Source organism: Choloepus didactylus, chromosome 3, assembly GCF_015220235.1.
Source record: "Choloepus didactylus isolate mChoDid1 chromosome 3, mChoDid1.pri, whole genome shotgun sequence".
Taxonomy (NCBI): Eukaryota; Metazoa; Chordata; class Mammalia; order Pilosa; family Megalonychidae; genus Choloepus; species Choloepus didactylus.
Window position 1 is genome coordinate 50,540,273 of NC_051309.1, and position 27,213 is coordinate 50,567,485.

General features: G+C 36.2%; 1 pseudogene; it reads left to right on the forward strand.

Moving 5' to 3' along the window:
- Positions 1-3,177: 3,177 nt before the first annotated feature.
- On the forward strand, positions 3,178-27,213 carry LOC119530255 (annotated as a pseudogene).

Here is a 27,213-nt window from a genome sequence, read left to right on the forward strand (position 1 = left end):
ATACTAAATGCTTTTATATGTAGATGATATTTTCATTGATCCTTTCTGTTTGATTTGGCCTAGATTGATGCAATATTCAGGATGAATACAACCTCTACCTGATTGATTACACCGTTTTTTTTTCCTTAGTGTGTGAGTCTTCCAGTACTTTTAAAGGTTTACTCAAGGGCTTAAATCTCATCCATATAAAAACCTTTTTAGTACGAGTTCTCTCATGTCATCTAAGGTCAGAATGTTGACTTAAGTCTTTCACATATATGACATTCATAGGGTTTCTCCCCAGTTTGGTTTCTGTTCATGCTAAGTTTACAAAAATAAACAAAGTTTTCCCCACATAGATGATATTCTTCTGGTATCTCTGTAGATTGAATTTTCCCATGTTTCCTAAAGGTAGATGAAAATGAAGGCTTTCCCACAAAGGTGACATTTATAGGATCACTACCCACTGTGAATTTTCTCATGTTGTTTCAGGGCAGAACATTGATCAAAGGCTTTCCCACACAGGTGACATTCATGTGTTTTCTCTCTAGTGTGAATTTTACTGTGTTGCCTCAGGGTAAAAAACTGAGTGAAGGCTTTTCCACATACATGGCATTCATATGGCTTCTCTCCAGTGTGAGATTTTTTATGTTATCTCAGGCTAGAATAATAAGTGAAGGCTTTCCCACATATATGGCATTCATATCATTTCTCTCCACTGTGCATTCTCTCATGTAGTCTAAGAAAAGAATAAAGATGGAAGGCTTTCCCACATAGATAGCATTCATATGGTTTCTCTCCAGTGTGAATTTTCTCATGTTCTCTCATGTTAGAAGCCCTAGCAAAGGTTTTCCCACATAGATGACATTCGTAGGGCTTCTCTCCAGTGTGAATCATATCATGCTTCCTAAGCATAAACCAATAGATGAAGGCTTTCCCACATAGATGGCATTGATATTGTTTCTTTCCAATGTGAGTTCTCTTATGCTGTCTCTTGGCAGAACATAGCATGAAAGCTTTCCCATATAGATGGCATTCATATGGTTTCTCTCTAGTGTGAGTTTCACTGCAAGGTGTAAGGGCTGAGCTTTCAAAAAAGGATTTACCAATTAGATGACCTTCATATGACATATTTTTATTGCATATTTGCTTTTGTTTATTAAGAGATGACTGGTCACTGAGGTCTTTTCCAACAAGATTGCTTACGTGTGATTTCTTTCCATTGTGAGTTAACACCTGTTGAGTCACTCTGGATCTGTAAAATCTTTTGGCAATTCACTACATATGCCATTCTTTTTAATATGAGAATTCTGTCAATGACATAATGGGAGACATGTTTTTCCTGCAGTTATGTTGTATGGATAGCATTTCTTGTTTTTTAAGACAAGTTTCCCTTGCCTGAATTCTGGGATTGGAAATATCCAATTCCTTCTCTCCACAGTTCCTCTTGTTACTCCAAGTGGGAAGTTTCATCTGATTTGAAGATCAGATGCCCTGGTTCCACTGAGACCAGGTGACTGATATTCGCCAGCATCACATCCCTGAACAACTTTTTCTGAGATATGTCCAGCAGGGACCACTCTTCCTAGGCGAAGTCTGTAACCACATCTTTCAATTTCACTATCCCCAGTGGCTGCATTGTCAGTAACTCAGCTGACAACTATCTTCCTCTGAGTTTTCAGTCACTACAAGATAAGCATGTGGAGTGCTGAGATATCCCAGAGCTGTGGGTGCTTCCCCAGTGGATCCTGCAGGGACAAAGCCCAATCCTCAGTGTGGAAGGAGCACCAGTGTCTGGGGAACTGAACCCCAAGATGTTTCCTAGGAGGTCTGAGAGTGGTATTTTGAAGAGGAGTACAGCCAAAAGGGGCACTTTGAAGAACTCACTGAACTGAGAGAGGAGCTTCAGCTTACAGAGACATTTTGGAGATGGCCTTTGAAAGCAGACTTTTGCTCCAGGGAAGCTAAGAGAGGACAAATGCCCCAAGAGCAACTAAGAGTGACATTTTTGAGGAGCTGAAGCCTAGACAGGAACACCCTGGGAGAAAGCCATTTTGAAACCAGAACTTTGGAGCAGACACCAGCCACATGCCTTCCCAGCTAACAGAGGTTTTCCAGACACCATTGGCCATCCTCTAGTGAAGGTGCCCGATTGCTGATGTATTACCTTGGACACTTTATGGCCTTAAGACTGTAACTGTGCAACCAAATAAACCTCCTTTTATAAAAGCCAATTCATCTCTGGTGTTTTGCATTCCAGCAGCATTAGAAAACTAGAACAGCAGCCTACACAATGGGAGACAATATTTGAACAACCACATTTCAGATAAGGGTTTTATATCTCAAAATATATAAAGCGATCCTACATCTCAACAACAGAAAGACAAACAACCCGATTCAAAAACGGGCAAAAGACATGGACAGACACTTTTCTGAAGAAATACAAATGGCTCAAAAACATGAAAAAATGCTCAACTTCACTGGCTATTAGGGAAATGCAAATCAAACCCTCAATGAGATATCATCTCACACCTACCAGAATGGCCACTATCCAAAAACAGAAAATTACAAGTGCTGTAGAGGGTGTGGAGAAAGAGACATACTTATTCACTATTGGTTGCAATGTAGAATGGTGCAACCACTCTGGAATACAGTGTGGCAGTTCCTCAAGAAGCTAAGTATAGATTCGCCATATGACCCAAATGTTCCATTACTAGCTATATACTCAGAGGAACTGAAAGTTAAGACACAAATGGACATTTGTAAACTGATGTTTATCGTGGCATTATTCGCAATAGCCAAGAGATGGAAACAGCCAAAATGTCCATCAACAGGTGAGTGGATAAACAAACTGGTACATACACACAATAGAATATTATGCAGCTATAAGACAGAACAAAGACATGGAACATATGATAATATGGATGAACATTGAGGGCATTATGTTGAGTGACGTTAGCCAGAAACAAAAGGACAAATAGAGTATGGTCTCACCAAAATGAACAAACGTTAATGGCCAAACTTTGAGAGTTAAAAGCTGATAACACAGGCTACCAGGAGATAGAAAGAGGGTAGAGATTGGGCATTTGATGCTGAAGGACTACAGAATGTTCATCAGGATTGATTGTATAGATCCAGAAATAGAGAACATAATGCTGCATGATGGTAGCATAATATTGTAACTTATACTGAACCAAGATGTCCGTGAGTAAAGCTGAAAGAGGTGGACTAGGGGCATGGATGATACCTGAGGTAAGAATAGAAGATAAAGACTGGGACTGTTTAACTTAGCAAAAACTAGAGTGGTCAATGATTGTGACTAAATGTACAAATGTAAAACTGTTCTTGCATGTGGGAGAACAAATGAATGTCAACCATGCAGGGTGTTGGAAAGGAGATGGTAATGGGGAAAATATATAATCAAAGCAAACTGGAGTCTATGGTCAACAGTAACATTGTAATATGCTTCCATTAAATGTAACAAAGGCAATATACCAAAGCTAAATGTGTATGAGAAGGGGATATAAGGGAGGGATATGGGATTCTTGGCAGTCTTTTCTGAGCCTACTATCATATTGTATGATATTTTATTCTTCTTTTTATTATCTTTTCTGTTATTCATTAAAAAAACTTTTTTTCTTAGTAATCAGTATGTTCAAGTGCTGACTGTGGTGATAAATGCACAATTGTATGATGATACTGTGAACAACTGATTGCACACTATGGATAATTATATTGTACATGATTATGGCTTACAAAATGGTATGTAAAATATAAACAGGGATAAAAGTAGTGGAGAAAATATGGAGAGAGGGATGTACATATTTACTGTTGGTTAAGAGGCAGAATGGTATAGCCTTTCTGGAGGTCAGTGTGGTGGTTCCACACGAAGCTAAGTATGTGGGTGCCATAAGGTCCTGCAGCCTCATTAGAGGGCATTTACCTGGAGGATTTGAAAGCAGGAACATGAATGGACATTAGTACACTGGTGTTTATGTAGAGAGTATGCATGATTGGCAAATGGTGGAGGTGGCCTAAGGGTACATTATTGGATGAACAGAATGCTGTGTGTGCTTACAATGGAATACTGAGCAACTGCAAAAAGCAGTGAAGTTATGAGACATGCAATGAGATGAATGGAACCTGTAGACAGCATTTTGAGTGAACTATGCCAGAAACAAAGGCAAACTCTATAATGCCTCACCAATATGGACTAACTACAATGGGTAAACTTAGAACTGAACCTTAGAGCACAACTTATCAGGGGAATAAGCTCTTACAGCAGTCACATCTATTCCTGAATTGTAATCGCTATCTCCAGATTCCAAGATGCTGATCCCTTTGTGTATAACCTGATCAATCCCTGGAACTTTGGGTATCTGTGTGTCACCTGAAACTCAGAGCTAGAGTTTGGCAGATATGAGTGTCAGTATTAGCACATACAGCAACTGTTAAGAAGCTGAAAAAGAGTCCAGATTTCAACTAGAGATACAAATGAAGCAGATGTGGTTAGGACTATGGTAAATCGAGCCAAAGAGTAAAGGACAATACTGACTGCATTTAAAACTTCAAATTCCATGTGAGACCAAGGGAAGAGATATTTAGTTGGTGCAAGAACTATATTTCCTAAAGAATTTAATTTGTACAGTTTGTTCAAATACAATAACTACATGGAACTTTTAATAGGAAGTAAGACCTGATAGGTTCGCATAGGTTAGTGTAAAATAGTGACACATCTCAAAGTAGTTTGGACAGAGAATAAAAATACATATACAGGGTCCACCCTGAGGAGCTGGGGGGACAATGCAGAGGTGTTGGGCTTCCTCACCTGGATTGTTGCTGATGTTCTCACAAACACTGAGGACTGGCTGTTTGATGTGCCAAGCCCTCCTCTGTCATGGAACTTGCCCTTATGAAGCTCATTACTGCAAAGGAGAGGCTAAACCTGCTTATAATTGTGCCTAAGAGTCTCCCTCTGAATACCTTTTGGTTGCTCAGATGTGGCCCTCTCTCTAGCTAAGCCAACCCAGCAAGTGAACTCACTGTCCCGCCCTGCTATGTGGGATCTAACTCCCAGGGGTGTAAATCTCCCTGGCAACACAGGATGTGACTCCCAAGGATGAATCTGGACCTGACATCATGGGATTGAGAATATCTTCTTGACCAAAAGGGGGATGCAAAATGAAACAAAATAGAGTTTCAATGGCTGACAGATTCCAAATGGAGTCTAGAGGTCACTCTGGTGGGCATTCTTATCCACTGTATAGCTAACTCTTTTCAGGTTTTAATGCATTGGAATAGCTAGAAGCACATACCTGAAACCATAAAGCTGCAACCCAGTAAGTAGCACTGACTCTTGAAGGCGAATTTATAGCAATGTAGCTTACAAACAGTGACAGTGTGACTGTGAAAATCTTATGGATTACACTCCCTTTATCCAGTGTATGGATGGATGAGTAGAAAAATGAGGACAAAAAACTAAATGAAATATAGGTTGGGTGGGTGATTTGGGTGTTCTTTTTACTTTTTATTCTTATTTTTACTTTTTCTGGTACAAAGAAAATGTTCAAAAAATAGATTGGGGTGATGAATGCACAACTATATGATGGTACTATGAACAACTGATTTTACACCTTGGATGACTGTATGTTATGTGAGTATATCTCAATAAAATTGAATTTTAAAAAAAGTGAAGGGGATGGGAGTGGAGGAGACTTTCTCAGACATACCACAAATGAGGAAATTCATTGCCAGCAGAAATGTTAAATGTCATTATTAAAGAAAACATATGATAGGGATCAGAAACTTGCACCTATACAAAGAAATGAAGAGCAATGGAAATGAAATTTTAAAAAAGCAAAACATGGTCTTTTATCATGTTTGTATTTGTTTTAAAAAATGATTGTCTAAAGCAATAATGGGAACAATGTGGTATGCATTTATATGATAATGGCACAACAAACGGGATGTATATGAAGGTAGACTTAGAATATTTTAAAATGTACATTGTAAACACCAGGATAACCATTGAAAAAGTACAGAGAGACATCAAACAGTTAAAATGAAGCAAAGAACAAATATAATGAAAAGAAAACAGCTAGCAAGATGATAGTTTTAATCCAAATATATCATTAGTCGGCTGAAATGTGAATAGTCTAAGCAAAGCAGTTAAATAATGGAGATTGTCATATTGGGTAAAAAAGCAAGACCCAACTATATGCTGTCTACAAGAAACCTAGTTTAAACATAAAATTTTATCCTAAATTTTAAATCATATCCTTAGCATGGATGCATTTTACTGTAAGTTATACCTCATTAAATTTGACTTAGAAAAACAAAGTAAAAACTGATTAATTTGACAAAATCAAAAGGAACCAGTTTTGTGCAAATAAGAATACCATAAGCAAAATGTTATTAACAGGGAAAACTGTGTGTATAAAAGGGGGGAGTATGTGGGAATACTGTACTTTCTTCATGTTTCTGTAAAACTGAAACTGCTCTAATAAAATAAGTAATAAAAATAAATAAATATTTTAAAGAAAATAGTTTCAGCCAAATCCATAAATTTGGCAGTTTTCAGTCCAGTCGCCAATTTAGACCACTGATTTGAAAAAGAGTAAGTCTCCAGAACGGAGAAGCTTGAACAATATAAGATGTCTTCATCAGTTCAAGCCCCTCTTAAATTTGTAACCATTTGCCATTATCATTATACTGCTTAACACTATCTAACTGTGATATAAAGATGAACAGGACAGTCTTCCTTCACCCTCTTCAGGGAACATACCATCCTAGAAATAAAACAATCCCACGGTGGAGTGGTAAGGGCTCTTCCATCACAACTTTTACCACTCTAAAGTTAAAAGATTAAAGATTGGGAGAGATATTTTCAATGCCTAAAACTAACTAAAATAAGTTCTAATCTATAATATACATGGGACTCCTGAAAATCAACAAGGGAAAGACAGGAAACCCAAAGAAGAAGAGTGGATGACAGCTGTATGTTGGAAAAGGAGGCTCAACCTCACAACTAATTAATGGTAAACAAATTACAATGAGATACCACTCTATATGCATCAAATGGACAAAAAATTTTAAAAATTTATAAAACCAAGTGTTAGGAAGTACAAGGGAAAATTATACTGCCAGGTTTTGTGAGAAGTCCTGTAAATTGACTCAGCCATTCTGCAAGCAATCAGGAAATACTTGTGAAATTATATGTGCATGTGGAACACCTCTGTCACCTGGGAAGGCACATGGCTGACATCCACTGCCTTTGTCCCAGGATTCTGGTTACAAAATGGCTCTCTTGAAAGCATCTCTGGGATTCTGTCTCTCTTAGTTTCTCTCTCTCAGCTCCTGTGCATTATTGCTTGATCTCCCAGTCTGTTTCTCTCTAAGCATCTGGGAGTCCCCTCTTAGCTTCTCTGGGGCAAACTCTGGGCTTCATCTCTTAGCTCAGCATCTCCAAATGTCTTTCTGTCTGCATCTCCAAGCGTCTGGCACTGTGTCGGCACCTGAGATCTCTCAAGGACTCCAGTAAACTAATCAAGACCCATCTTGAATGGATGCAGTCACATCTCCTAGGGAATAATCTAATCAAACGGTGTCACCACATTTGGGTGGGTCACTCTCCACAGAAACAACATAATCAAAAGACACACCCATAGTAAGTCTACACCCACAAGACTGGATTAAAAGAAGATGGCTTTTGCAGGGGACATGATAGATTCAAACCAGCAAAATTGGCAAGAACCAGTTATACAGCCACACCTAAATGTTAGACAAGGGTGGAAACTGAGGTAATTAGTAGGATAGCTGTGTCTTAATGTCACCTCTACACTGACAGTTTCTTCATAGAAAGGGTAAACAAGAGACTGTAATTATAAGATAAGAAGAGGAAAGAAATAGAAATATAAACATGGGTCATATATTGATAAGTTAAAGTAGAATTCAAAACAAAAGATGAAATTCCAAAGGAGAAAATATAGAAACAGTAGAGCCAAAATATAGGCTCTTATAGATATATACTTTTTGAACTAAAATTCAAAAATATACATAAGTTTTAGAGAAATTGAGTGGCATTGAACCTAAAAGAAAGTCTTCAAGAAAAAGGAGGCAATAAAGAGTAGCAACTCATGAAGAGTGTTATAAGGAAAATGAACAGAGGAAATAAACTGATGGGAATTGATGACTATAAAACAACTGTTACTTTATAATAATGTGAGTTTAATAGTCCTGAGGACAAATATATGAAAAGGAAAGAAGGAATAAGTGAATTGTGAGAAACTTCAGTCAAAGTAGATTTTAATATGTATAGATAACAGAATTTTAAGAAAAAAGAGAGGGAGTGTACACAAGAATGTTGAATCTTGAAGATATGGTGTATTCAAGGGAATGTTGTTGGGATTGGCAAATTGGAATGGCAGGAAAATATTTTAAGTTTCAGCACTAAATTGGTATAGTGCTATGCATGAAAATATACATCAGTAGAATAAAAGACAACAAAAATAAGCCTTAACACATTTGGAAGTTGTGTATATGATAAAGGTGACATTTCAAATGTATATAAAAAGATGGATTTTTAAATAATAGATGCTAGGACAAGTAAATTACCATTTATAAAACAAAATTATGATTTGATTGCTTTTATCAGTCTTTCTTTTGCAAGCATTTTATTCTAATCATTTGCCAAACTCCTACCTTTGTCACCCTGTCTGTGACTTTGCCTCATCAGTCCTTGTGATAGTTAGGTTCATGTGTCATCTTAGCCAGGTGATGGTGTCCAGGTGTCTGGTCAGGCAAGCACTGGCCTAACCGTTACTGCAAGGACATTTGTGGCTGGTTAATAAACCAGAAGGCTGGTTTATTAAATCATCAGTCAATTGGCTGCAGCTGTGACTAATCACATCAACGAAGGGCATGTCTTCCACAATGAGAGAATGCAACCAGTTGGATTTAACCCAATTGGTTGAAGGCTTTTAAGCAAGACAGCAGACCTTCACTTTTTCTTCAGCTAGCCAGCAAAGTGTTTCCTGAGGAGTTCATCGGACAACTTCATTGGAGTTGCCCTACAGAATTTGGACTCATGCATACCTAAAGTTACGTGAGACACTTTTATAAAATCTTTTATTTATAGATAGCTCTTGTTGATTCTGTTTCCCCAGAGAACCCTAACTAATATAGTCCTATAGGATAAGTTCTCAATAAATCAAAGATTTAAATATACAAAATGAAAGCACATAAAACTACTAAAAGAAACCATAGAAAATATTCTTAAATAATCTCACCTAGAAGTTATTAGGTTCATTCACTAAAATCAGATTTAAAAATATATATATTAAATAATCATGAATGACAAAACTTTATAGAGATAATATCAAAGGCAAACAAACAGAGAAAAATGCTGGCAATTAACATCACAGGCCATGTACAAATCTCCAAAGGCTTTGAAAAAAATTCCCCAAAGTAAAAATGGGCAAAGTATATAGACTGATAATTCATGAAAAATTGAATATGACTATCCCTTAAAGATGAAAAAAAATCAATCATAATAGGAAAAAGAAAAGTCAAAACAATATTGATAACATATAGTTTTTTCCTAACAGACTGGGAAAGAACCTGAAATTTGAAAAGACACTGTGTTAACCAGGACAGCATCAGAAAACAGGTATCTAAATAAAAGACAATTTGTAAATATCTATCAAATTTACAAATACATATAATTTTTACCTTCAGATATTCTTGCACACAGATGCAAAATTTTATACACAGGAATACTTATTGCAACATTGTTCATAATAGCAATGGCTGCAAAATAAATGTTTATCAATGAGACACTGGTTGAATAATTTATGGTACAGCAATAAAATGGATTATAATGCAAACATAAAAATAATGAGGATGCCTTCTGCGTACCTATTTGCAATAGTCTCCAATTGACAACTGAAAAAGAGCTAAGGGTGCCATATGAAAAGGGATGAAGGAATAAGCAAATTGTGAGAAAGCTTAAAGTAGATTTTAATATTAATAGAAAACAGCATTTAAAAAAGAATCACATGTACAGTTTGCTTCTATTTGGGTAAAACAGAAAAAATGAATATATAAGCATATTTACTTATGGTACATGATGACTTGGAGAGAGTGAATGGGAAGATTTTTATACCTTTTGAATTTTGAACTAAGAAATAAAATTTTGAAAGAGTAAAACTCATTCTGGGTTTGGCTTGGAGATGTTAAGACCTGGAAAAGAGCTATGAAAAGAAGTTAAATAGAGCAACTACATGGGTAAGTATAACTGTAAATACTATTGTTTCTTCAGTCTGTAATTCTCCCTTTTACTTTGGATAGGATGTAAAATGCAAAAGCATAAAAAGTTATGATAAACCTACAGTTATGGACACAATGTATATGATATAATTTGTGATAAGAACAATGTATAGGTGAGGGGATAGAGTTTGTATATGCTATTGTTGCCAAGTTAGTATCAAGTCAAATGGGGTTTCTTATAAATTTAGGATGTTAAATTAAGTCCATCGTAACCAAAAAGAAAATATGTGCAAAAAAATACACAGAAGGAAATGAGAAGGAATTGTAAAGTGTTAATTACAAAAGACCAACTAAATACAAAAAAAGGTGATAATGGGAGAGGTAAGAGACAAAAAAGGTATAAGATTTACAAAAAGCAAATAGCAAAATGTCAGAAGTAAGTACTGCATTATCAGTAGCTACTTCAAATATAAATGCGTTAAATTCTCTAGTCAAAAAGCAGAGATTGGTAGAATGGATAAACAAGTATTACCCAATTATACACTTTTTGCAAAAAACTCACTTTAAATTCAAAAGACAAAAGTACACTGAAAGTGAAAGGATGGAAAAAATATTGCATGCAAATAGTAACCAAAAGAGATAGAGGAAAGCTATAATACTATCAGAAAAAAAAAACAGACTTTAAGATGAAAACTGTTAAAAGGAACAAAGAAGGATACTATATATTGATAAAAGGGTCAATTCATATACAAGATATAACAATTATAAATATATATGCCCTTAACAATAGAGCCCCATTTATATGAAGTAAATACTGACAGATTTGAACGGAGAAACAGATGGTTCTACATTAATAATAGGAGACTTCAACACATCACTTTCAATGATGGACAGACCATCTAGCAAGATTATCAATAAAGAAATAGAGGATTTAACAATTCTATAAACTAACTCAACCTAATAGACAAATGAAAAACATTTCATCCAACAACAGCAGAATACACATTCTTCTCAAGTGTACGTACATTATTCTCTAGAATAGACCATATCTTAGCAAGACCAAAGCAAGTCTCAATAAATTTAAAAGAATTAAATCATACAAAGTATCTTCTCCAACCGACAAAGGAATGAAACAGAAATCAATAACAGAGGGAGACCTGGAAAACTCCCAAATATGTGGAAATAAATCAATACATTCTCAAACAACCATATTGGTCAGGGTTCTCTAGGAGAACAAAATCGACAGAAGATATCTGTAAATATTATGAAATTTTTATAAAAACTGCCCCATGAGACAATACGGATGCATAAATCCAAATTCCATAGGGCAGGCTGCAAGCTGGGAACTCCAATAAAGGTTTTCAATGAATTCCCCAGGCTGACTGAAACAGAGATGGAAATTCTCTCTTCTGACTGTGGAAATCATCATGCTCCTTTTAAAGCCTTCTAATGATTGGATGAGACTTCTCTTACTGTTGAAGACAACATCCTCAGTTGATTGCAGATGTAATCAGCCAGAGATTACATCTTAATGATGGTTTAAGACCGGGCAATGTCCTCACAGTAACAGTCAAGCCAGTGCTTGCTTGACCAAACAACTGTGTAACATAAATTAGCCAAGTTGCCACATGAACTTCACCCTTCTTTACAACCAGAGGGTCAAAGAAGAAATCATAAGAAAAATTAGGAAATATCTGGAGATAATGAAAAGAAAACCACAAAATATATCCAAACTAAAAGTTACAGCAAATGCAATGGTCAGAAGGAAATTTATAACTATAAATGCTAACATTGAAAAAGAAGATCTCAAATCAGTAACCTATCCTCACAACCTAACCTAGAAAAAGAAGAGCAAACAAAACCAAAGTGAGCAAAAGGAAGGACATAATAAAGATTAGAAGGCAGATAAGTGAAATAGACAATAGAAGAACAACATAGAAAAGCAACAAAACCAAAAGTTAGTTCTTTGAAAACATCAATAAAATTGGCAAACCTAGACCCTGACTGATAAAGAAAAATAGAGAGTATTGAAATAACAAAAACTCAGAAACGAAAGCAGAGACCTTACTACAGACCTCATGGGAATAAAAAGGATTGTAAGAGGATACTATGAACAATTGTATGTCAACAAATTACAGATCTCTTAGATTAATGGACAAATGCCTAGAAATGTGCAAATTACCCAAACTCACTCAAAAAGAAATAGATCTCAACAGACCAATAACAAGATTGAATCAGTCATCAAAAACCTCCCAACAAAGAAAAGTCCAGGTTCGAATGGCTTCACTGGTAAATTATACTGAACATTCAAATCTGAATTAATATTCTGCTCAAATTTTTCCAAAAAGTTAAAAAGTAAGGAATGCCTCCTAACTTATTCTATGAGATCTGAATTATATTAATACAAAAAATAGATAAAGATAGCATTAGAAAAGAAAATTATAGATCAATATCCTTTATGAATATTGATAGAAAACCCTCAACAAAATACTAACAAATTGAACCCAACAGTCCCTAAAAGGAGCATATACTATGATCAAATGGGATTTATCCTTGGAATGTAAGGTTGTTTCAACATAAGAAAATCAATCAATGGAGTATACTCCAATAAATAGCATGAAGGAAACAAAACAAAACAAAACATGATCATCTCAATTGATGCAGAAAATGCATTTGACAAAACCCTGCCCCCTTCTTGATGAAAACACTCAGAAAATTAGTAATATAAAGAAACTTCCTCAATATGATAAGAGGCATGTGAGAAGCATTTTGAAGGTATATCATATACACAAACTTCCAAATGTGTTAAGGTTTATTTCTGGAGTCTTTTATTCTGTTGACATGTATCTTCATGCTTAGCACTATACCGATTTAGTACTCAAAATTAAAATATTTTCTAGTAATCTCAATTTCCTAGTCCTAAAAACATTATCTAAACACAAAGTATTGTTAGAGGAATTTGAAGCCTGTGGTACATACACTGAGGGGAAACATAGAAACAACAAACACCATACCTAGTCCAACTATTAAGTAAATTAAATCAAATCCTCACACTAAAGAATTAGCAGCACAAAATGACAAGACAAAGAAATAAAAGGCACACCATTGCAAAGGAAGAAATAAAACTGTCTCTATTCACAAATAAAATGATTGTCTACATATTATTTGTTTTAGAAATTCCAATTTAAAAATATATTATGTTTATAACAGTAAAGGGAATATGTTTGTTGGATACAGAGTGTGTGTAGATAAAATTAATTTTTAAAATAAGCAATAAGAAATTTAAACGATTTATGTAAAAGATGTAAAACATTTTATAATAGTAAAAGACATAATTTAAATGTCAAGGGGAAGGAAAATAGTCAAATAAATGGTAAAATCTCTAGAATAAAATGATATACAGGCACCACATATCAGACTTAACAAGAATAATAATTGTTTGTAAAATATTAGTGATATGTTTAGTTAAAAAGAAAACAGGGAGCAAAATAGGCATAGTTTAGTGTTGTTTAATACATATAGAAAAAAAGACTGGAGGTATATACACCAAAATAAAAATAACAGAAATTTTTAGATAGGAAAATGAGTAGTTATTTTTCATCTTTGTTCTTTTCACAGTTTATAAATGTCTGTGATGGTTAGGTTCATGTGTCAGTTTGGGCAGTGATAGTGCCCAGGTATTTGGTCAAGCAGGCACTGGCCTAACTCTTACTGCAAGGACAATTGTGTCTGGTTAATAAACCAGAAGGTTGTTTTATTAAATCATCAGTCAGTTGACTGCATCTGTGGCTGATTATATCAACGAAGGACATGTCTTCCACAATGAGAGAATTCAGTCACCTAGATTTAATCCAATCAGTTAAAGACTTTTAAGGGAGAGGAGAGAGAACTTTCACCACTTCTTCTTGGCCAGCCAGCCTCTCTGGGGAGTTCATCCAAGACCTTCATTGGAGTTGCCAGCTTGCTGCCTGCCCTACAGAATTTGGACTTGTGCATCCTGTCCTACGGAATTTGGACTTGTGCATCCCCACAGTTGCGTGAGACACTTTTATAGAATCTCATACTTACAGATCTCTCCTATTGGTTCTGTTTCCCTAGAGAATCCTAACTAATACAATGTCTTATAATGAAAATGGATTGCTTTTTAAATCAGAAAAAAAGGAATAACACTTTTGAGACACATACACACACATTAAAAAGGTAGAATATTGGAGAAAGGTATTGGAATAATAGCCTGATAGCTGCATTTGGGGACAGTAAGTATGCCTAGTTCTGTTTATTTAGAAGAAGTGAAAGAAATGGCTTCCATTGGGGAAAAAAAGCTCCATGGAATTTAGCATCTTAAAGAAAATTCAGCTATAGGCCCAGTCTTTTTATATATTAAGTAAGGTCTGTTGCTTAGGGCCACAAGTTTTTTCAAGAGACTTTGAAAATATTTAAGGTCTGAAAGATATGAAGTATGAAAAATACATAATTAAAATTAATTAATTTGAAGTAAACGTCTACACAATGTTAAATGTAAACTAGACAAAAACAATTTAACTCACTTCATATTTAGGTACAGCAGCATTTAATTGGAATAAAGGCTCATTTTAACAAGTTGACTTCCATGCAGGACTGGGCTTCCAAAAGTTAGAGTGCCTAGGGCCTACAAATATCATTATAAGGCTCTGATGCTTAGTTCAATAAAAAGGTCTTAGCTTAAGAAATATAGATACTATAAAACAAATTAACAGTCACATAAATTCATGTGTTAATTTCACAAATTTATTCACTCTACCAGGCTGAGTTACAACAAAATTATAAAAAATACACAGCAATGAAACTTCATATGGTTGCACCTGATAAATATGTGATCATTTAATGCAATGCCCAGCATAGAAAGAGGACTAAGTACTATATATTTTGGTATGTTTAGAATAATCACTAATAGATAAAGTGCTCTTTAGGCTTACATTCATTTTAAAAGGTGGTGTGAAAAATCAGGATAAAGTTTTCATTGTCATTAAAAATACTTTATTTTAGAATTTGTCAGTATCCTAAATCCTCCTTCGTAGTCTTTCTCTAGGCTCCTTTAGTGAAAGGGCCAATCACTCCATTAGGAATCTAACTACTGAAAAATAATTTGAACAGCCAAGATTTTAAACAGCTTTTACTTCACTAAAACCATTAACTGGAAATTTTAGTTATCTAGAATTTTCTGTGTTCCATTTGTGGCAGAAAGTGGCAAATTGTACACAAACAAACTGATATCAAGGAGTTCTATTGCAAACAACTGCCTCTATTGTCCTCATCTACAATGGGAAACCTGTTTCAGAATAGAAGTTTCAAAGAGCCAAAAAAAAAAAGATTGACTTATTTACTGATATTAAAGAGAGGAGATGAGGGTAGCATTAGTTTGTTAGTTTAAAGTTTTCAACAATGACTGAGTCACAAAAGACAGAATCTGCTCAATGTTTTATCAAAGACACAATTAATCAGAATACTGTTCTCTAGGCATTCTGTTTAACCAAGAGTTTCCAAAATTTCAATTCAGTTATAGACAATGTCTATACTGACGTTCACAAACATTCTATTTCCTTACAGATTTGTAATACCCACTATTAATCATTTGATTATCATTCTTTATTAGACTTGAAGGCAGCTGTGAGTTTAGTAGCCAACCTTGGTCAGAAAAAGATTTGAAATCTTTCAAATTGTTCTTGGCTTGTAATTCATATTTGCAATTATATTTACTATGAAGTCAATATAGAACCTTGAACACATTTTCAGTTATTGTTTTATTATGATGACTGCCACTTCCCATAATTATACTCAACATTTTAGAATGTTCTCAAACAAAAAACAAAAAAAAAAAACATTTCCAAACAAAACAATGCGAAGCAATGGGGAAAACAAACGTTTTTCTGTTTGATAAAGTAATTTTAAATTTAAAATAAAGAGGATGTTCTCAAATATCAATGTGCAACAGAGTCAACTAGGGGAGCCTATGCAACATAAAATACCTGAGACCCAATCCAAACAACATACTAATAAAGATGGAAGTGAAAGAAAACAAAATTTACTTGGTTTTTCTATAGGTGAAAAGTATTGGCAGAAAAAAAAAGTTTAATATATATATAACCCAATGGAGATACTGGAAGGTAAAAGAAAGTTCTTTAAATCAAACTCCTTTGCGACTGCATCACTCATTCTCATCTCTTATATGCTGCTGATCTCTGTTGGAGATCCAATTCAATCTACAAGTCATCTTTTTTCCATATTAATGGCTCATTCTAAACATACATTGGTTTCTAAAACTCAAGAATACATGATTTTTGGATAGAATTTTGACAATTAAATATACACAAAGGGTGTTTTGTAACATTCTGCTTTTTATATTCCTATACTGACTCAAACCATTGCCACATCTCAGAAATACCAAAAAGCAAGGTAAAGAATGGGAAAGGACCATAATAATGATAATAAACTGTAGACTCAATTTCTAAATGAAGAAAGATACAAAAGATAAGAACTTCTCAACCTGAAAGGCTGAGATTGAATTATAACTGAAATTATTGTAAACAGAAGATATGTAGAAGATGATTAAGGATATTTGCTGAATCCTGGGTACACAGATGTGTTTCTTTGGAAGTCGATTACTGGTTTCATAGATGAAGCAAAGCAGCCGGCCAACTGGTGATTAGTCTATAAGCAAAATGGTTTAAAAAAAAAATATGGGCGAATTTAAACACTCTTGACCAGCGTCAGATTACGAAGGAAAATTAAAAGATACTTAGGTGACATTTCTATCCTATGGCATATAACGTCGTGCAAAATAGTGGCAATGTCTCAGTAGTAGCATTTTCAAAGTATAAAAAGCATCAAGAGTGAACTAGCAATATGTTTTACATTGGAAATAACATAGATCAACTCTAATTTTATATGTAAATTATATATTTCAAAAATAAAGTACAAATATATAGTATATATATAAATATATTTCAGAAAACCACTCAGTCAAATATCTTTAGCTGAGATTATTACAGTCATCACTGGATAAAGAATTCAGGCAGAATACAATCACAGAAGCCAGGATACCTGTTCTGTTCTGAATGCTAATTGTTTGTGATTTTTTTTTCCCCAGGAAGATTGAACATGTGCCATAGAAGAGTTTCTATAACACTCTATCTGACCCTTCTCGTCATGCATCAAGGCATAAACTTAGTCCTTTTTTTAAATCCTTGGTAGAGTAAAAGGATGGAGTATTTGTAATTGCACAAATGTGACTTGATGCCTTATTGGTATTCATAGCTCCTCTCAAGTCTCTGGAGTTAAGGCACACTTAAAATGGTCAGTCCTTATTCAAACCTGGATCCATGGCAGCTTTCTTCCCAGTTCCCATCTGGGAAAACCATGTATGTCATAGTTAGAAGAAATGGTAATATGCTCACATTTCCTTCTGTTGCTTATCCCAGGACCTGAGAATTCTGAATGACATTTGGCCCAAACCAAAAATTTTATTCCACATTGATTTTGCCTTTCCTGGGAATGTTTATTCATTTCAAAATCTGTACCCCCCCCCACCATCAAAAAAAAAAAAAAAAATCACCTCAAGATTAAAGACTAAAATCAATGCCAAAGTCCATGTATCCTCATTTGAATCAGGTTCTCTGAGCATTTAGTGACTTTCCAAAACACTGACTGATTATAATTTTATGCTTTATTCTGAGGTCATTTTCTCATTTTAACTCCTTTGGGCCTCCATAATTTTATAAATAGTGTCCTTATTATCATCTGCCTCTGGCTTTCCTCACAGAGATTTTGCTGAGAGACCCAGTATAGAGCAACCTATTTTTGTGCTCTCTTGTGGAGCCTTATTCTCTTGCTCTCCCTCATTGTGAATTTGTTCTGGTCTGTCAGCTGCCTGATATTTTGATGTCTCTCTCTATTAACTAACTCTTGCCTTTCAACCATTGAGCTCCATATCTTTGTTTACTGCCTTCCTTGTTACATCTCTTGTCTTATTGCTTCAGTCTGTGTGTCAATAGAATCCTTGGCAACTTCCTGTATCTTTTATCATCCCTCCTTCTCCACAGACTGCTTTTCCCAAAATTGGCTTTCCAAAGATAGCCTGTCAGCAGCTCAAAGTGTGGCTGAGCACAGGGATTTTTATCATTGGTCTTCTAGACTGTGTTCATTTTAATTACTATTAAGAGGCAACAAGGCTGCACAGTGTCACTGAAAAAGCACAAGGAATAATTCCTATCAAAGGTGCGTGAAATCCCAAATGAGAAGGATTCATTTTCTATGATTTTCAAAACTTCATATTTTTAAGAGATCCTTATCACATTACAAATATCCTCTTTTGTCTTCCCTTACTTCTTTCTGCATATCCCTACTTTTGTGTTTATCATAGTTCATATTTTATTGTACTTTAAATTGTAATTAATTTTATGTTTCTCTGTCCCATGAGATATAAGCCATTTACACAGGAATCATGTTTTAATTCTTAGACCCTAGTGCCTAGGGTAACACAAGATGCTGGTAGGTCTCAATACATGGTTGCTGAATTAACAAGAACAAAATACAAGTGGAGAAGTGAGAAATTTAAGCTATTAACTTCTAATGTATTTGTTTTTAACTGTAACACTAAGGAGTGTCAGTTAAAGAAATTAGTTCAGTTGATGTAACAGGAAAACCCAAATAACAATGGGTGACACAATATGGTGACTTTTATCATGCAATGAGTCATCCAAAGGAAGGCAATTACTGGAATCAATTTAGAAGTTCAAGGACATTAGGCCTAAAGTCTCGGTAATACTCCTGGCCTTCCTCTAAAGGTTGTAAGGTAGTTGCTTCTGTTTGAGTTGTCATGGGCACATTCCAGGAATAAGAAAAGAGGAAGAACCCAGAAGGATGAGAAGCCAGCATCTGCATCAAGAGAGCACAGTTTTCCCAGAAACTCCTTCAAATTTCTGTTTTTGTCTCACTGTCCAGAATTATAGCAGATTGTCTCCCATAGCAACAAGCAAGATGAGAAAATGAAGGGTGAGGGATAGCCTGTTTGTTTTTTATGACAACAATATTGGGGCTTAGATAGTAATAAAGAGAGGAGAATGAATATTGAGAAAGCCACAATAAATCTCTGTCATGTCACAGAAGGGGTGTATAGTACACTGAGGAGGATATGAGTGGTGGGGTTGTCTCAATGTAAATGAAGAGAAAAAGCATTAAGGCAAATGATGGCTGCTCCACTGTCCTGCCCAGGAATGGCTGACAGGAGCCACGTGATTTGATCCATCAGCTTTGAAGCTGACTGAAGCTTGGGCTTCTTGGAAATTGTAACACATCTTTCCATTTTTTCATTCAGCCTCTTCATGAGTTTCATAAATAAAGTTTTCCCAAACACCTTCTATAAACCTGGCACTGTGATACAGTGAGTAGTATAATGAAATGCCTGCCTTCAAGCTGCCCACTTTATACTGAACTCCACAATAAAGAAGTTGGCATAGGGTCCTACAGTGGTACACTGAAGGGGTACTTAACTTATACTGGGTCTGTGCTTCTGAAGCAGAAGTGCAGTCTGGGAAGGGTTGTCATAAAAGGTGACAATGGAGCTAAGTCTTACACAGATGAAAAGGAGGCACGAAATGAAGAATGGGGAAGGCTTTTACTAGCATAGAGACGGTTCCAGTTTGCTTGTGTTGCCTTTTTCAAAATACCATAAATGGATTGACTTTTATAAAGGGGGTTTATTTGGTTACAAAGTTATAGTCTTAAGGCCATAAAGCATCCAAGGTAAAGGCATCAACAATAGGGTAGCTTCACTGAAGGATGGCCATTGGCATTCGGAAAACCTCTGTTAACTCGGAAGGCACGTGGCTGGCATCCCCTTGCTTCCAGGTTACATCTCAAAATGGCATTCTCCAAAATCTTGCTCTTGGGGTGTTTTGTCCTCTCTTAGCTGCAGCTCCTCTTCAAAATGTCACTCTCAGTTGCTCTCTGGGGTCCCTCTGTTTGTGAGCTCTTTTGATAATACTCCAGTGAACTAATCAAGACCCACCCTGAGTGGGTGGGGCCACATATCCATGGAAACATTCATTCAAGAGGTCACACCCTAATCAAAGGTGTTACTAGTCACATCTCCATGGTAACAACCCAATCCAAAGATTCCAATCTAACCAACACTAATACATCTGCCCCCACAAAACTGAATCAAAGAGAATGGCATTTTGGGGGACATAATACATCCAAACTGGCACAGAGAGTAAATGGGTAAAGGCAAATAGAGGCAAAGAAAGCCTAAAGCATTATGGGATTGTAATTATTTCAATATCACAAAGCACAGAGTTCAATGTGTGATGACAATGACAGAAAGACAAGGTAGAAGAGAGGTAAGCAAAAACCAAAGGGTCTTTTTGAATAATGAGACACAATGATTTTAAGCTGATTAATTCTGTTTCAGGAATATTATTCTGGTTTCATTGGGAGCAGTTTATTAGAAAGGGGTGAGACTGGAGGAGTGAATCTAGTATGAGGATTGTTCAGTTGTTCAAGTGAAAATATGAGGGCCTAAACCAAAACAATATCAGAATTTGGGAAAAAAAAAAGGGGGGGGGCTGATTCCATAGATATTAAACAAGTCAAACTGAAAGAACACATCCACCAGATGTCTGTGGGGGGAAGCCAGAGGAGGCAGCAGGATTGGTGAGGGTGGAGGTGGAGCAGAAATGAAGATGGAAAACAAAAACAGCTCCCATTTCTTCACTTACCAATAGATTCCAAAATGATGGTTTAGCTGATTTAATAAAGTTAGCACATGTTTGGGGCAGTCTGGTACTTTAATAAGATATAAAAATATGCACACCTGTTTATATTAATGTCTATACATCTGACTCAAGCACGACATGAGGCAATCTAAGCCACGCAGTCGTCACTCAGCCATTGAGGAAACTAATAATGTCTTCTTGAGTTGTGGATGAAAAGCCAATCCTAGACCAAACCTCAAGGACCAGGGGATTAATTTGAAACACCAGATTTATTAAGCAAAGACCAGGCCTGTTCACACCATGTTTCCAAAGTGAGTTACGTAGTAGCTTTCAAAACTACTTAATGAAATGAGAAACTTATTACATTGGCTTCTGTAGCACTTAAAGTATAAAATCTGGTATCTAAAGAATCAGGAAAAAATTCTTAGATCGTAAGGAAAATGATGCAACTTCAAAACACCAGTACAATTAAATGATACTTAAATAAAATGACAATACACATAAAAATTAGATTATGATCCCAGGTCCAGAGAACACCAACAGAAATGGTGAGTTTGAAGCATGTAACAGTTTCTAAAATTAGCCTTCTAATTATCATGCTTTTATATTATTCATAAAGGTACCTTAAGGTTCACGAATCAGGTATCTCCAGCCCTTGTCACTGCTGTTACCAGTTCAACCTTACCAATACAAAGGGATCTTTTAATATGCTATCTAGTTTTGAAACAACTACATAAAGAATAAATGTCCAAAATAACTCTGGTTTCCAAACGAAAAGAGCATCCATATTAAATGATCTCCCTACTCTTTTCCCAGAGATTTGTTTTCCCTATGTTTATGTGTTGGGTGATTATTTGACCTTAATGACAACCAAATCAACATATTAGCATAAATAAACATACATGACTAAAATAAATCCATAGCATAGTGGTTATGAGCTCATTCTCAAATTAGAAAGACCTTAATTAGGATTTTGGATTTTCCACTTACCAAGTTTCTTAGCCTCTCTAAGCCTCAGTTTCCTTAATAATAATATAGAAATAACAATACCTAGTGCATAGGGTTGTTGTGAGAAATAAATGCTCATAAAGCACCCAGACCAAAATCTTGCATATAGTGAATGTTCAATGCGTGTTAATGCTGAGGATAGGAAGGACCATGCATTTTTACGACAGCCCTGTGAGACAGGGATTTACATTCCCTTTTTATAGGAGAAGAAATTGTGACCTGCCCAAAGGTAGCAATGCTAGTAAATGTGAGAACCAGAATTCAAACACAGGTCTCCCATGGCAAGTTCATTGCTCTGATTTGTTTCTACTCTTTTTAGAAGACATGCTTTCAATAAGCCAGAAATTAATGCATATCTGTGCTGGTTTTATGGCTCCAAAATTAAATGAGAGAAGGAGCATGCAGAATAAAATAAAAGCAAAAGTAGTCTATTGCAAACAACTCAGTATTGCAGTACTGTAAATTATTACGTTTAGAACACAGAACCCATGAGAAACGGTTAAAACAATCAAGATAATTTAACCTGGAGAAGAGACAGCAGGGGGAAACATAATTGCAATCGTCAAATTTACAGAAATGTGGTTGAGAATATTATGAGCACTTTCCTTTTACAAGGTTTAATTATCCCCAAAAGAATAAAATTTAAATGCAACAAAAAGTAACAGTTACAAAATATGTACTCTGCTGCCAATTTTGATAGAGAATTTATGGGGTTGGGAATGATTTCAGGGCATTCTTAACTGGTGGCAGGCAGATGGATGCGAGGCCAACTTATGATTCATGGATGCATTATTATGCTTATGTTTTCAATTTCTGTATCTATAAGTGCTACTGGATTGCAAGAAAATCTCAAAATTGGGATCCTTTTTTTTTCACACAATGGACATTGCAAAAGCAAAGAGTAGTGTTTGAATTCTCATTTTAATTACTAAAATGCCAAAAAAGGAACTGTTCACAATTTGGCATTTAACAAAGGTATTATTACCAAAGAATTTATGATTATCTTATAAAATTTTACCTTGGCATATAATTTCAAATTTACTAACTATTGGATATTAAGGTGAACTGGAGAAGTTTAAGAATTAGATAACCCTTAAATATACTTCAAGCTTGACTTTCAAGCTGAGATAAGCATGGGCAAAGTCAAGAAAAAATTACATGTGTATTTCTAGATAAATAATTATGCACAATATGGACCAAATCAAGACAGCATAAAAAGGAGGTACATGACTATCTAATAGTAAAATGAGATTTTAAAAAGAATGTGTGAATTTCACATAAACGCGTAATTATGCAATCACACTAGGGGGCACTCTTATCACTGAAATGATGAGTGACATTTTAAAACACGTGGTACTCTCAGCTGGCCACAATGAAAGATTTTTCCAAGAATGCAGTTCCTCCAACAAGTGCTTATCTCTTAAAAATGTCTGCTGGCAATGTGTACAGTCTCCATTGCATCCAACTGTTTGCGTTGTTAAGACTATCAAGTTAGTTTATCAAGTAAAACATTTTCTGCTGACAGGAAATACTTTATTTTGAAAACATTTGTATACTTAGACTGACATCTGTCTCATTCTTTTCTTTAGTTGGGCTGATTCCTAAAAATAAACAGTGTTTAAGAGTATATGCATTTTTAATGGTTTAATTTTGAATTTTATTTTACATTTTACAAAATTTCCTACCGGACCTTTATTTATTTTTTTTTTTTTCAAATTCCCCTACCCACCCCCCACCCCCACCTTGAGGGATTCTCAAAGTTACCTAAATTTAACACTCACACTGAAATTCTAGGGTATTTCTATATTTTCTCATTACCTGGTAGGAACTCTGAAACCCAAAAGCTCTCTTCAGAAAGTTCAAGATTCAGGTTTCTAAAAATATAGTTCAAAAATTACTGTTTGACTTCAGAGAAATAGAAAAAGGCAAAAGGTAGAAGTGGGCTGTGCTATCCAGAGAAAATCACCAGAGAAATTTACTCCATCACCAATAAATATTTTTACACAGATAACACTTGATTAAAATAAACTTTACGAAATAACTCAAAGCTGAAATAAAAGCATCAGAGTGGGAAAAGGTAGAGGGCATAACTACCTGTCTTCCTTATAATGGTAGAGGAGTCTGTAACCTTTTTTTGAAGAGTTATCACCCACCTTTTTTTCTATCAGCTACTTCCATTAGTAAACGACCGCCTGTGCCCAGGCTCAAACAGGGAGAGACCTGGCCAGCGCCCACCCAATACATGTATACGAGGAGAGTCATCAGCTTTCCTCGTGTGTATGAGTTCGACATGAGTTCAGGGAAACAGGAATAGACCTCTCTCTCTCTGTGCTATAAGTCAAATCTACCAGCATATTAATAATACGTCAGATCCTCCTAACAGGAGTAAATCTTTTATTCTACAACAAGAAGAGGGTTTAAAATGAAAAGGCACCTGGAGAAAATGATAGACTGATTTACTACTTGCATACTAAAGTATACATAAATGATAGGAAGTCCTAGCTAAAGAGCAGATTTTAACATAGTTTTTGAGGTTGTGGGGGATGGGAAAGAAAAAAAGGAACAGGAAAAAAAGAGGAAAGTCTAGAGAAGACTAAATCCTGCAGAAAGCATACACTGAGATGAGAGTGAGGTGACTAACTGTTGCCTCCTTTACTCCATCTGTGACATGAAATAACTACCGTTTCGCTGAAGCAAATGTGGCCTTGTTCAGTGAGAGGCAACATCTGATGTAGACCAATCTGGTATAGGGTAAAATTGCATAAGTTTCCACTAATTGCAATCAGAAAACTATGGCATTGGGCTTCTAGGTGTTCCACTCCATCAGAAGCAGACCCTGACTGACCCAGTTGCTAGGAAACCGAGATAGTTTACCCTTGCCAGGACTGGAATGGTTGCCAAAGTGCCAACAAGTGACCCAGAGTTTAGCTGCGGCCCTAGTGCCAGCTGAAGACAAGGATACAAATCAAGAAACACCAAAAGTCTGAGAGGAAAGTAGTTCTATAGCATTTAAGATTCCAGGATTAACAGAAGGCACTGAAGATACCAAGTTAAGGACAAGATTACTGCATTCATTCATTCATTCATTCAACAAATATCTAATGAGCACCTAATTATGTGCCAGGAATGTTCTTAGGGGCTTAAGATAGAACAATGAAAAAACATTGACTTAATGCAACTCAAATTTTAGCAGAGAGCTGGGATAGGGGAGGGTCGGGTGTCACCGGCCGAGCCCACGCCCTCCCTGGGAGCACAGTCTTGGCCCAGGGTTGCGTCAGGCTGGGCTGGCCTGGGCGAGGGCTGCCCGAGGATCGGGTTACTCACTATAAACAATACCCACCCAACACCAGTAAAATTTATTCCTACTTTGAATCCCGTGGAAAGAAGACAGAAAACTCCAAAAGAAGGTGAAATACAAGGAAACAGTATTTTATGGGTTGCAGTACATTCTTAATAAGTACTTAAAAGGTAAAGTGGTGACCAAAGAGAAAATCCAGGAAGCCAAAGAGGTCTACAAAGAGCATTTCCAAGATGATGTCTTTAATGAAAAGGGATGGAACTACAGTATGATGGGCATCTTCCAATAGAAGTAAAAGCTGTTCCTGAAGGCTCTGTCATTCCCAGAGGAATGTTCTCTACACAGTGGAAAACACAGATCCACAGTGTTACTGGCTTATGAATTGGATTGACACTATTCTTGTTCAGTCCTGGTATCCAATCACAGTGGCCACAAATTCTAGAGAGCAGAGGAAAGTATTGGCCAAATATTTGTTAGAAACTTCTGGTAACTTAGATGGTCTGGAATACAAGCATGATTTTGGCTACAGAGGAGTCTCTTCCCAACAGACTGCTGGCATAGGAGCATCTGCTAATTTGCTTAACTTCAAAGAACAGACACAGTAGCTGGAATTGCTTTAATTAAAAAACACTATGGAACAAATCCTGTCCCAAGCTATTCTGTTCCAGCAGCAGAACAGAGTACCATAATAGCTTGGGGTAAAGACAATGAAAAAGATGCTTTTCAACATATAGTAACACAGTTTTCATCAGTGCCTGTATCTGTTGTCAGTGATAGCTATGACATTTATAATGTGTGTGAGAAAATATATGGTGAAGATCTAAGACATTTAATAGTATCAAGGAGTACAGAGGCACCACTAATAATTAGACCTGATTTTGAAAATTCTCTTGACACCATATTAAAGGTCTTGGATATTTTAGGTAAGAAGTTCATGATTACTGAGAACTCAAAGGGCTACAAGTTGCTTCCACCTTATCTTAGAGTTATTCAAAGGGATGGTGTAGATATTAATACCTCACAAGAGACTGTAGAAGGCATTGTGAGCAGCCACCTTCCGGATTTGGCCTAGTAGACAAGCTGCAGCCTGCCCTTGAGTTCCCCCCGCCCATCGAGTGGTGCCAAGATGGCGCCCACATCCTGCTTCCGGCTTCTGATGTATGTAACCACCCGCTGTATTCACCAATCATGCTTGTGTGCGTGGCGTTAGCCCATTGGATACACGCAAGGTTTATAAGAAAGTTCCCGGGCAAAGCTCGGAGAGACAGCCCACAAGGAGCCGTACCTGACGGCCGCATCGAGGTTGTTCTCCCCCGAGGTGTCTCGCCCCGGGTGGAACCTGTAAAGATGATGATTGCCTAGTCCCATTAAAAGTTTATCTGCTTTACCACCGCGAGTCCTGAGTGATCACAAGTGCTCCGGGTAAGACGTTGTCCGCACCCTCTCTCCCCTTATCTCTCTGGTCCCCATCGCCGGCCGACCGAGGACTCGAGGCGGGGCGGAGAAGCGCTGGACAAGGCATGAAGCAAAAAAAGGAAAAAAGAAAAAAATGGAGTATTGAAAATGTTTCCTTCAGTTCTGGTAGAGTTTTGCTACAGAAGTTTACAAGAGATCTGTTGACTTGTTCCTTCAAGTGTGATTATGTTGTAACTAGTGGCCTTGGGGTTAATGTTTTCAAGGACTCAGATGCTGATCCCAATAAAAAGGGCCCAAAAAGGCCAATTATCTTTACATAGGACACCAGGAGGAAACTTTGTTATACTTGAGAAAGGAAAAGGAGATCTTGAGGACTATGGCCATGATCTTCTACATACTGTCTTTAAGAATGAGAAGGTGAGAAAAAGCTATTCATTTGATGAAGTAAGAAAAAATACAAAGCTGAATATTGAACTGGAAGCAGCCCCTCATTAG